This window comes from Helianthus annuus, chromosome 5 (assembly GCF_002127325.2).
Source record: "Helianthus annuus cultivar XRQ/B chromosome 5, HanXRQr2.0-SUNRISE, whole genome shotgun sequence".
Lineage (NCBI taxonomy): Eukaryota > Viridiplantae > Streptophyta > Magnoliopsida > Asterales > Asteraceae > Helianthus > Helianthus annuus.
In genome coordinates this window covers 43,734,573-43,748,166 of record NC_035437.2, presented here as the reverse complement: position 1 = coordinate 43,748,166, position 13,594 = coordinate 43,734,573, and positions in this window count along the sequence as shown.

Sequence of the window (13,594 nt, the reverse complement as noted above, 5' to 3'; positions counted from 1 at the left end):
ACAATAATGTAGAACTACCTGCCAAAATTTAAAAAAAAAAACTAAAAACCCAAATGACAAACTCGTTAACAAAACAAATATATAACTATTAACTAAACAACGAAGGCAAAACATTATAAGCAAGGATATCATTTTTTAATATTATACGTAAAGTTTATATGGTGGGTTGGATTAACTTGATAATAAGTCGGTGTTGATGTTGATGGAAGTGATGATTAGTGAACGGTGGGATGGATTACCAAGTAACATGTAAAGATTAGTAATTCCTAATGTAGGCAGAAGGCCAGAAGATAATTCAAAATATTAGCAAAACGGAAAAAATATAAATTTTCGCAATGTAATGGGCAAAAAAACATTTTTTTTTACAAACCGATTCACAATTCTGTGAAGATTTTTGTTGGTGCACGGAATGTCTGTTGACTTCGTCTGCATTAAGTCTTAGATCAAGTTAGGTCAAGATTGGTGCTTGAGAGTCAAATTAGGAGGTTTAGCTTATGTGTACATAGGTTTAGAGGAGGTTTCGCTTTTATGTACACTAGTTGGTTAAGGTTTCGCTCATGTGGTTATCAGGTAGTTCCGCTTATGTGTCACATGGAGGTTTCGCAGTAGTTCCGCTTATGTGTCACATGGAGGTTTCGCTTACATGGCATGCCATATAAGCGAAACTAGCTGCCCTATATATACCTCATGTGTGTATGTTGGAGCGGAACCGGTTCATGCTTGTGGTAACGAAACTCTGTCAAATTGTAATCAGAAAGCATCAATAGAGAAGAAATTAAAGAGGAAAAGCTGTGTAACTTCATGTGCATTGATTCCGCCTTTGTATGTGAAGATGAACGTTCTCAACTGACTGTTTAGGGTCGGAACACGGTCCAGCAAGTGGTATCAGAGCTCAGTACGAGGAGTTCATACTACTACAGCTTGATTCTACAGAATTCTCTCATTTCTACTCACTTTCTCTCATACTTTTTCGATTTGAACTGGTTCCTATGGTTGAAATGGCCTGATTTTTGAGTATAACGTGTGAAACATACAATTAACAAACCCTAGAAAGATTCAGGTTAAAACACGGCTTAAAAATGGTAAAAATCAGTTAAAAAAACCTAGTTTCGCTTATTCGGACATCGCAGGTTTCGCTCGAAATACATAGGTTTCGCTCGAAATAACTTGATAGTTCCGCTTATTCGAACAAGTTAGTTTCGCTCATTCGTACAGTGTAGTTCCGCTTATTCGTACATTGTAGTTTCGCTCATTAGTACAGTGTAGTTCCGCTCATTCGTACATTGTAGTTTCGCTCATACGTACATTGTAGTTTCGCTCATACGTACAGTGAGTAGTTCTACTTATTCGGACACTAATAGTTTCGCTTATTCGGACACTAATAGTTTCGCTTATTTGTAATAATCAGACATTGATTTGATTCTGCTCGAGTGTTCATTGTGATTGTTCTTTTAAGTGATCTTGTTTGATTGTACAAAACTTGGCAAAAATGTTCGATGAACAAGAAAACAAGAATCTTGAAAATTTAAATAACTGGACTAAGGAATCTTGGTGTGAGATGAGATATGATAAGGATGTTTATGTTAAAAGATTCGAAAATTTCTTATGTATGAAGAATGAATTAGTGGAGATGTTGAAAGAAAGGTTTTATGAGTTAATCATCAAGTTAGAAAAACATAAGATATATCATTCAAATGATGAAAAAATTTCAAAATTTGTTGATGCTTTACCTTTGGAATGGGATAAATTCGTGAATGAACTGAAACGGGATTCTAGTTTATCACTCTTTGATTTAAGAAGTTTCATCGATACAATAACTAATCATAGGCTTGATGAAGATTCAAGAAAAAGGAAGTTAATGGATGAAATAAAAGAAGAATAAAAAAGGATAAATTTGGATGTAATCATTGAAATGAGAAAACGAATCACTGTGTGTCTTGCAGCAAAAAACGATATGATATATATTAAGAGGGGTTGTTATATTGATGAGTATATGAATCCTCTTGATTTTGTTAAAATTTTCTGTGCAGGAACATACAAGATGGAAACAAAGAAAGAAGCTGATGTTGGAAAGATGAATGAAAAATGCTCGAAATGTGAAAAATCAGAAGCAGACAATGTGAAACTTTTGAAGGAAGTGGAGAGTTTGACATTGGAAAACAAAACTTTGAAGATTGAGAAGAAAGCCGATGATGAACAGATTCTGGAGTTACGCTTGAACTGTGAAAAGCTGAAATCTGAGAATGATAAACTGTTAAACGATTTGAACAGTTTGACATCAGAAAACAAAATTTTGAAAGAAAAAGAAAAAGACTTTGAAAGCAAAAGGAAATCTTAAGAAAATGAAGATTTCTGGATAAAACTAGAAAACAAGAATCTGAAAGAAAATGAAACAAAATTTCAAGAACAGTTAAAAGTTTTGGAAAATGAAAAATCTGTTCTTGAAAATATTAAAATTAAAAATGAAAAATCAATCAAGTCTCATCTTGAAAGAATATCTCAGCTTGAAAATGAAGCTGAGAATTCAAGAAACAAGATTGATGAACTTGAAAAGAAATTGAAAGGTTTTGTGACTTCATCAGATAGTTTGAATTTTCCCTGTCCATAACCGATCAATTCTGTTCCAATAAGTGACAATGTCACAAATTTTGACAAGGTCAAAATTGAAGATTGTGATGAAAAATCTGATGATGAAAAAGAAAAAGAAGAAAAAAGAAAAACATTTTTGAAATTAAATGAAATGTTTAAAAATATTGTTTTACATTCTACTGAGAAAGGTAAATACTCAACGCAAAAACCTGTAAAGAAGAATGTGGAACAGAAACAAAAAGATAAAAAAGCGAAAAATTTTCAAAAAGAAAATAAAAGTTCATCAGATCAATCATCCAATCACAATAAAAAATCACAAAAATTTAAAAATCAAAACTCAAAAATAGTTGGTAACCAGTGGTGCAGGTTTGACCACAGTTCTCAAAAGCCAAATCCAGCTTACAAGAGAAGATGGGATGAAGACTCTTCAAGGACAAATCATTACAATGATAGAAAACAGAGAAATGGTGATTACCACAAGGCAACTCAATGTTATGATTTAAGCATGTGGTATGAAAATGGTGTACGATATGAAAGTGAGAAGAGGTATGATAACAGAGTGTGTTACTCATGTGGTTATCAGGGACACATTTCTGTTAACTGCCAAAGTCAGAGATTTGAAACGAGAAGGTGTTATGAATGTCAAATCAGAGGTCATATTGCCAGAGATTGCCCAATGAGATCAAAGGAAAGATCGAGGGCTGAATCTCAGAAAATGGCAAAGAAACCAGTCAGTGTCAAGCCCAAAGGACAGAAAGTTCAAGAATCAAAAGTTCAAGAACAGAAAGTTGAAGAAAAGAAAGTAAAGCTTTCACAAGGGCAGAAAGACAAACTGAGGAAGAAAAGAAAGAAGGCGAGAGAATATCTCGAGAGGATTTTGTCCTCGAATACAGCAAGAAAATCAGAGAAGGGTTCTGATAAATCGTTTTGCTCTCCAAAGAATGACAAATCAAGCAAAACGAATTCATCAGATGCAAATCTGAGGACAGAATGCAGTGTTAAGAAAGAAAAAGTTCCTGGCAAGGAATTTGTTTCTTCGGAAACAAAGGAGCCACGTGTTGGTGATGAATCTGACTCATCAAAGTCAGACAAGCCACATTCAGGCAATGATTCTGGTTCGTCAAAACCAGAAGAGCCTTTTGTTGAGGTAAAAACTGTCAAACCCAAGGCTGGTCAGGCTTGGGTGGATCTTTTCAAATGAAAAACCTGACTTGCCGGAGTTGCCAGGTTGGTAAGTGTGGAACAGGTATCGGCATCTTTCTTGAGAAATTCACAGGTTGGTAACTATGATATTTCGAATTACAAAAGACTAATCAAGGACATTAAGTTGTACTTGATTTATCTTTCCGACAAGTGATTAAAGGAAAACAATGTGATGAAACAACCCCAAGTTTTTGAAAAGACAAATAAAACTAATTTTCCGGAAAAACCATTTTGATTAAAACAAACTTAAGTTTTTGAAATCATAATGGGAAAATAGTTTGTTGTCAGGGGGAGTTCTGATTGTTTATGGCAAGTGAATGGCGAATTGAAGCAATTTGGTATCATTTATCATGTTTCGTGTACAGTTTGTTTTCAAATTTTCCTTGAAAATCAAAATTGAAACATATTTTGATTTTAGGGGGAGAAATTTTTTTTTTAAAAAATAGAAAATTTGAAAATGTCAAAAATATTGAAAAATAAAAAATGAGTTTTGATGCGAATAAGAGGAAATGATAGTAAATCAGTGGACTATCACAGCATGCTAAAGATATGAAATGTCAAATGTGATAAACGGTCTCACTAATGATGTGTCGATAGGTTTTCGCACATTTAATAGATTTATTCGGGATATAAACCTAAAATTTCAAACTTGTGAAATTCGTGGGGAACACTACTTGGATATATAGGTAACCCCTGAAATCTCGTTTGAAAGGTCTCGTATTCTGATATACTAGGTTTTTATACTCAATGATGTCTGGGGTATTATTCCGGGACTTTTGCTGAATGGAAGTTCTGACCTAGTCCTTGGATAATACTTTGCCTCAAATGCTTGAAACACAACATAAGCCCTCAGCTGATTAGACAATAAAATTGATAATCATTGCTGTTGTAGCTAAAAGATCTTCTAAAGGGGACATACTAAAAAGTCGAAGCTGATATCTCTCTGCGCATACGAAAGTATCAACCTGAGATCCCTCAGTCCTCGCATTCCCTAATTTATGTACAGATATCATTGTAGTATGCTCACCTGTAAGACTGAATATTGGGATTCTGGATACGGGAGTATATTCAAGAGGTGGGACACATGAATGAGCTAAGTTCATAAGACTTCTAAATTGTATCCTGAATAGATTAAACTTTGTGTGACAATCAAGGTGAATCGTTTAGAACTTAAAATGATTAAAGCTTAATGGTGCTAGTGATTTGTCTCATGAACTGATATGATCCTCTTACACAAACTCACAAAAATGTTGTTTGTATATATTTGTTTACTGCATTTCATTCTAAAGCAAAACTTCAAAAAGATTTTCGATAACTGATGTTGAAGGGCTGATATTCAAAATACTAAGTGCTAAACATGATGAATTGGATTAGGAAATTTTGTTGAAGATTCTTTGAATGTCATATACAAATGTTTTGAAAGATTGTGTGCTTAGTTAATCAAGGTCATTCATTTGAACTTGATGTATCTAATATGTTTGTTGAATAAATGATGTCTACCAATAAGTTTACTAAATTCAATTGTTATAAATTTGTGAAACTTATGTTGAGGTAGAGAATGTGCAGGTTAAACAGGTTTTGGACTTCATCATTCCCACGGAAGCTAATTGTCAAAGCTTGAACCAGATCAAGACCTCAGATTCTAGCATATCGAGAGGGGGAGTCTGTGAAAGGGGGAGTCTGTATCAACAGTCAAAGGGGAGTCTGAAGATGGAGCCAGGACAAGATTGTGAACCTGTGAAGATAGAGTGCTTATGATGTGAAGACAGAGAGTTGGAGAAAAGACCAAGATTGAAGACTCGGAGCTGAAGACTTCGTCAACATCCAAGGGGGAGTCTGTTGGTGCACGGAATGTCTGTTGACTTCGTCTGCATTAAGTCTTAGGTCAAGTTAGGTCAAGATTGGTGCTTGAGAGTCAAATTAGGAGGTTTAGCTTATGTGTACATAGGTTTAGAGGAGGTTTCGCTTTTATATACACTAGTTAGTTAAGGTTTCGCTCATGTGGTTATCAGGTAGTTCCGCTTATGTGTGACATGGAGGTTTCGCAGTAGTTCCGATTATGTGTCACATGGAGGTTTCGCTTATATGGCATGCCATATAAGCGAAACTAGCTGCCCTATATATACCTCATGTGTGTATGTTGGAGCGGAACCGGTTCATGCTTGTGGTAACGAAACTCTGTCAAATTGTAATCAGAAAGCATCAATAGAGAAGAAATTAAAGAGGAAAAGTTGTATAACTTCATGTGCATTGATTCCGCCTTTGTATGTGAAGATGAACGTTCTCAACTGACTGTTTAGGGTCGGAACACGGTCCAACAATTTTCATATCACACGGTCCCTGTAAAGAGCTTTTGGCTTAAAGAAACCCGAAAGCATAATATGTTAACACTCCTGGTGTCCCTTGCAGTTGTATTTTTGTTTTCTCTAACATCTGTATATAGATAATATTGACTAATTAATAAGTAAACACTATACATAAAGAAATAAAATACACACCAATGTTATTTTTTGGACTAAATGTGCTTATTTTAGTAGGTATTATACCAATCAACATTAAGCCACTACAATATTATCATATAAAACATAGTTACACCATAAAGAATCATACCACTGGCCACTAAAGGATGAATGATGTAGATGCCAAGATGTCGAGCGATCTTTATGATCAAATCCTTGTAGAAGTGGTTCCCAATCAGACCCCCCGACCGTTGAAAGCCTAAGGGAACATAACAAAAATCATATATTTAATAACATTTAAATGTTCATTATAGACTACATAGCCCTATAGTTTCACATAGAGGTAGCAATTTTGAGTGTGTCGATTTGAGTTGTGTCGTATCTCAAACAACCAAAGAGTAATGAGTCAAATAAAAGAGCTTGCTCTAAATCTACTTTAATGCACACATCTTAAATGTTTTCTTTCAAAGTTCTACGTTCACTAAAATCAATTTCACTACTTCAAAAGGAAGGAGAACACCATCTATGGGCACTCATGTCCCCTTACTCTCCATACTAACCTATAAAAAATAAGTTTGAGACCCCTGCATAAACCTAAAAAAAGAACTTACAAAAAGGTATGACGTGTGCCATGAAGATAATAATATGCCTGCTAAATAAGTGGAGCAAGCTTTTCAAGATCATGTTGTAAATAATAAATCCACTCTTGCATGATATCCAAGAAATGACACATTCTATACGCTCAACAAACCTAAAAGAACCCGGAAAATGTAACGTATAACATTGGCACATAAAATTTTTAGTCTTTTAAAAAAAAACACCAGAACATGATAAGAATGTCAGAGAAACTAATGTATACACACATGCATATTATTCTAAAAAAGAGCCGAATGGAACTGCTTATCAATGCTTATAGCACCCTTTAGGAACCTATAAATATAAGGAAAAAAAATTTAGTAAAACCTTTGAGTGAGAGAAAAATGAAATATAAATGCTAATGTATTTTTCAATGGCCGAGAAACCAGATTGGAGAGATAAAGGTGCAAACTGAAATGAATACTAATGACCAATTACAATTTACATATCACATAAATTTTGAACTATTTGACTATTTAAGTAATAAAAGAATATCCTACCATTGTATTAGTCTCCTACACAGTACCAGAATTAGGATCAATCTGGAATTTCCACAAAACCTGCATTAAATATATTGAAAGGTAAAAACTATGGTGAAGTTCATATATTCAATCTTTTAAAGACTTTTAATAACCCTTTTGCACCTTTAGCATTTGATACACCTTACAATATTTATATAACATCTATATAATCACATAAATGAAGGATTTATGAGTAATAACCATGAAAGACACTAAAACCGGATATGCCCATTGACCAAAAAAACCAACACGGTGTACATGCTCAAGTTGGTATTATGAAATACATCCTTAAGATATTGCAAACGAAAGGGATGCAAGTGAATACCTGAAGTTCATCAGCTTATCCTTCAAACATACTTCCATAACTACTATGAATCTGAAATGACTGACAATCTGCAGAAATAGCTGCCATTTGGTCATGTTTATTGGGGCCACTTATATATGGCGGGGTAATTTCATCACAGTGTCATTTAGCATTATAAGCTCATCTCTATGTAACCGACAATTCACATTTATCCTAGAGATACGAATTAGAAATAATAAATAAGGAAATACGAAATACAGATCGGAGATGAAAATGATACGACTAAATTAGAATACAGATAAACATCATTATACAAAAACCCTTCACATTTGAGAGAGGCGCTTACATACGTGATCCAGATCATCTGGTTATGATTTAGGGTTGAATAATCATAGATAGAAAGATCCGAGAGAAAACACCTGTAACCACCACCAACATAATTCTGATATCTGAAAAAGTTTTTACGACCCGAATTTAAATTCAAATTCAAACAATCATCAAAACCCAAACCCTTAGAATCATCCTTACCTTTATAATCATCCATACCACACCAATCAGTCCATTCCCGAATCTAGGGTTGAGGAAATACAGGTAATTACCATTCAACTTGTTGAGAAAAATAAATAAAGCAATAGGTGGATGGAAAAGCTCATATATTTTTATGGGGGAAATGAATATCAACGAACAGGGGTTTGATTGATTTGAAAGAAAGCAAGAATTGATGGAATTAGGGGTAGATTAAGGGGTGTGGTGAGGATTATTGTGGGAAGATAAAAGAAAAAGATCTGACTTCAATGGAGATTATTGTGGGAAGATAAAACGTACCGGTTAACCTATTGGTCACTATCATCTTCATCACCATAATTGCAATCCTCAAAAATTGTATTCATCATCTTCATCACCATGGTGGGGGCATTAATGTGGTGGTGGACAGATTTAGGGTTTCTTTGAGGAGGGAGAGAAACCGCATGACAGGTGAGAAAAAGAGGTTTGATTGAATAGTGGTGTGAGGAGAAAGAGCGGAAGAGCGTAGTCTTGTTTTGCCACTCAAACGAAAACAATAAGAAGTATTAGAAGGCCACGTGGCATTTAGAGGTATAAGACCATGCCATGTGGCCTAAGTTTGTTTTGTTTTATTATAAGGTATAGATGTTTTAGTTGATTTGAATTAAAGTTAAATAAACCATGTAGATCAACCAAAGCTTAAAGCTTCATGTACAAAATCCTTTAAGCAAAAAAACCTCTTAAGCGCATGTAACTATACCATAAAGCGATATATTATATATTACTAATTAATAGTTATATAATATAATATATAGAATTAAGTTCACGTACATACAGGCTTATCGTATAAAACGTACGAAAGGCATAAAAAATCTAAAAAAACACGGTGACATTTTCGTAATTATTTGCTCATAGGGTAATTATCAAAATTACTCTACAAATGATCTTGTAGGGTAATTTTGTAAAACGTTCTTGTAGGGTATTTTTGATCTTGTAGGACATTTGTAAAATCTTCTTATAGGGTAATTTTGAAAGTTGCACAGTAATTTTGATACACTTGTAGAGTAATTATTGTTAGGGATAGAATTTTTAGCAATTGTGGATCATGTATCCTAAGTTTGGCCTGGATCATGGATCCTCAGGAAATGGTGCAGGAAGGCTAAGGATCCAGGATCCTCTTTGACATTCTAAACTAACAATTGTTTCCATCATTCTTTTGCTTGTTTTGCAGGTGTATTTCGAAGGAGACTTGTTCTAACCGAGATTCCAGGGGAATATGCTCTCTATTGTTGCACGTGCAAGAGGTCCATGACCGTTGGTGATCGTTAGGTAGCAAGCACAAAATTCGGATAGTTAGTTTAGCAGATTTTTTTATCTTTTAAGGGGATAACAAGCTATTATTAGAAATATACTTACACACATTCACACATTCGAACTCTCTTTGCAATCAGTTGGCGAATACACACACAAACACTCTAGAAATCGTTGTATCAAGCTTGTTATCATCAAAAGTTGTAACCTTTATTGTTCAATATAGTTGATAGTGATAGTTTTCACTATCCGAGTTTTTTTATGCCGGAGATCATTCATTGATCAAGGGCTTTTTCCTCGTATAAATCCCGGTGTTCATCACCTTTTTCATTCATTTCTTGTTTACACTTTTGTTCATTTAACCAAGCATCTAACCTCACAAAAATCAGATTTGGTTACATTATCCTTGTGTGATTTTTGACCAAAACAATTATGATACTCAAAATTACCATACAAGATTATTTGCAGAGTAATTATGATACTCTACATGATCAAAATTACCCTACAAGATCGTTTGTAGAGTAATTTTGATAATTACTCTACAAGTAAATAATTAAGAAAATGTCATCGCGTTTTTTACCTTTTCACCTTATTCGTACGTTTTGTATGATAAGGGTATTTGTATTTGATATTTTGTCAATATATATAATAATGAAAATAATAATAAGAAAACAAAAGAAAAGGTGTGAATATGTTATTACATGTTTTGTGTTGAAATGTGGACAGGGAGTTTGTAAAGTTAGCATAATTAACCCTTGTTCAAAAGGAGGTATAAATGCGTGGAAGGAATATGTTATTACATGTTTTGTGTTGAAATGTGGACGAGAAGTTTGTAAATTTAGCATAATTAACCCTTGTTCAAAAGGAGGTATAAATGCGTGTAAGGGTATAAAAAATGCATAAGGGGGATTCGAACCTGGGATGCAATTGGGAGAACTATATGCATCAGCCACCTAATCCAACCATTTCATTGTTGATAGCTTTTCAGTAACTAATATAAACAAACAAATGTCGGTGGCTTTTGATGGGTGGCTTTTGATGGGACAACCACCAACATTTGTTTTTAAGATTATATAAATATATCATTCATACGTGGTGCTACACATATATAATGAGATAGAAAAATGAGTGAATTAGCAGCATCACAATATTAATATGGTTTTCATGATTGTATTACATATTTTTTTTATGTATGAAACGTAGCTCAATAGGTTGTCAACCGTGTTGTGTCGGGGGTATAAGACTAGACGTATTTTGAGTTACCTAGCCGGTGGGTTGACAGCCCAAACACGACCTATATACTTACTCATAAAAGGCATCAACCCAAATGCAAACACACTTAAAATCGTATGGCACGAACACGGACCATTTAAGCCATTAATCTAAACTTGTCAATCGAGTTGATGGCTTATATTGAAGTTGTAAGCGTGTTAATCGGGTTGATGAGTTGTAATAAATGGGTAAGACACGTCATAAGGGGTCCTATTTAAATTAATAGGTTGATAGGTCGACTTGTTTGATTAAATGAATTAAATAGTTCAGCCCAAACACGATCTATTGGTTAAATATACTAGATATAACAACCAAGACTAATTATCTATGCCATGTTATGTAGTGTTGGAAATTCCGGACCTCTAGATAATGTTATGTAGTAAACTAGTAAATTTCCTTGCACATTGCGGTGGCGTCGAAATGTAAAGTAACTCGGATTAATACCGTGCAATGAAGACGTTTTTGTCACACCCCGATATTCCCACGTATTACCGGTGGGCCCGGTGGGGAGTATCGTGACGTAGTTGATATCATCATAGTCAAACAACACAAATTATACATGCACAACGGAAGCAAAAAGGAAATGAATCACATTACAACCAAATAATAGTAATATCAAAGTATCACAACTGGACTATAATGGATCCACTGGCGGATCAAATGAAAAAGGAAAACTTGTTCAACAGACTTTAACATCTAGAGCTTGCGAGACTTGATTATTGATGCCTGGAGTAGCCAACCTATTTCGTATAGTACCTGCACTTAGCCTTTTTGGAAAATACGTCAGTTTACACTGGTAAATACAATTTAACTAACTCATTTTGAAATGAGTTTAAGAAAATTAATTTGAATGCACTTAGGCAAAAATATCATTTAACTTGGGACAATTATTTAAAAATAATCTTGTATACAGATTTACTTATTTGTCGTCCGTTAGGGCGGGTTTGTAGGGCCGGACAAGATTAACTGACACGCCACAGGTATAATGCCCACAAGGTTGATTCCTTTAAGTGGATTACCAGTTTTTACATAATGCAACTGTCAGGTGTACGCCTACACCCCGTGCTTAGGTCGTGGCCATTTCTTTGAATGATGCCAAGGATATCCAGGACATGGTCATTTAACCCCCAAAGGCCATACACCAAATAATACAGATTAAAACAGGTTATGTAAATGCATTAATCACAATACGATTTAAATGACTACACACCCGACCAAGCGGTATTATTATAATACCATATCCCAAGCCTGTATAGGGAAAATAAGTTAAAAGTATTTACCTGAGCAAGTAATATTCAAAATCAGCAAGTGCACGTATCTTTTACTGGGCTCCTAATCTGGAACGAAGGTTTTTAAATAACCTATTAGATTCCTAACGGGTCTTAATTAAGCCTAGACTTAGACCGGTTAGTTTTTAAAAAGAAGATATGGTCCAAAAACGCATGGTTAAGCGAAGACCGGATTAGAATGTGGTTTAGACCCGACAAGCTTGGATACTTGTTTAATATGGGTAAACTAAACACATTCTGGATTTTGAGATGAAAATGATAAGGTTTGACCCGTTTCGGCTAATTTATGCAAACTAGTTACATAAGCCGATCCGAACGCGAAAAGTGCGTAACGGGTAACCAAAAGAGTCATATACAGGTTTCCTAAGTTAATATGCCTTAAATATGTTGTGACATCAGTAAGATATCTTCTATTATGCCCAAAACGAATTTAAACTCAAACTATGCCTCGTAGGGTCATTTTGGTAATTTCACTTAAGCCTAAAAGGTCAAAACTTGAAATCTGAGTTTAAAACTTTTTCTTACTATTAGAATATAAAAATTTATTAAAAATATCAGTAGGTATCAAGTCATATATATTTAAAATGGTTTTAATACATACTATGCGCTTAAAACGCGTAAAAAGTAGTTTTAAGCGATTTCCGGGTTTTATAAGAAAAGCTGATATTTTTATTATTCCAGAAGGTTTAAAATATTCTATTTATCATACTGGATTAGTAGAAAAAGGTTTGGTATCAAAAGGATTTGTAAAACTCATTTTATAGCCCAAAAGGGCAAAACTGACAACTACCGAATTAAGCTTAGAACTCTAAGTTATGCTTAGCCTAAAAATAAATAAAAATCTTCAAAAATCCCAAAATATTATTTTATATCAGTGGGTAAAAGTTTGATATCAAAAATTGGATTTAGATAGGCTATACGCTAATTATGCCGTTTAATTAATAAAAAGCTTTTCATTTACGCTAATGAGCATAACTCTTAATCTAGGCCTCAAACTGATGTCAAATTTTAGGGACAAGTCTATAAATTAGTAATGAAGGTTTCTACTCTTTTACTTTTTCAAAAATCACTTTTTAAGGTGGAAAGGGCATAATAGTCAACATTTAAGCATTTAACGGAAACATGCATATGAATCGGATAACTAATGAACCAAGTTGTATAATCACAGAGGGTTATACTAACATGAAACCTGGTCCTAATAAGGCTCTAAGGTATTTCTAAACTATGCTCAAATGGTTCAGAACTGAAAGTCAAAACAGAAGTCAAATTATGCGACTTTCAGTCCCGAACCGAGCCTAAACTGAAAATTGTCGGGTTGAACATGTTTAGACATGTTCTTACATTAATTACCAAGTTATATTAATGATAAAACAGGTTGCATGTCTTCTACATTGCTAATTATGTGTTAATTTGAAAATAAGCTTTCTGTTGACTTTTTAAGATTAACTTTGACCCGACGTTAGGCCTACTTAGAGTGGGAATCAGAGAGTACCCTTTTAAGGGTCT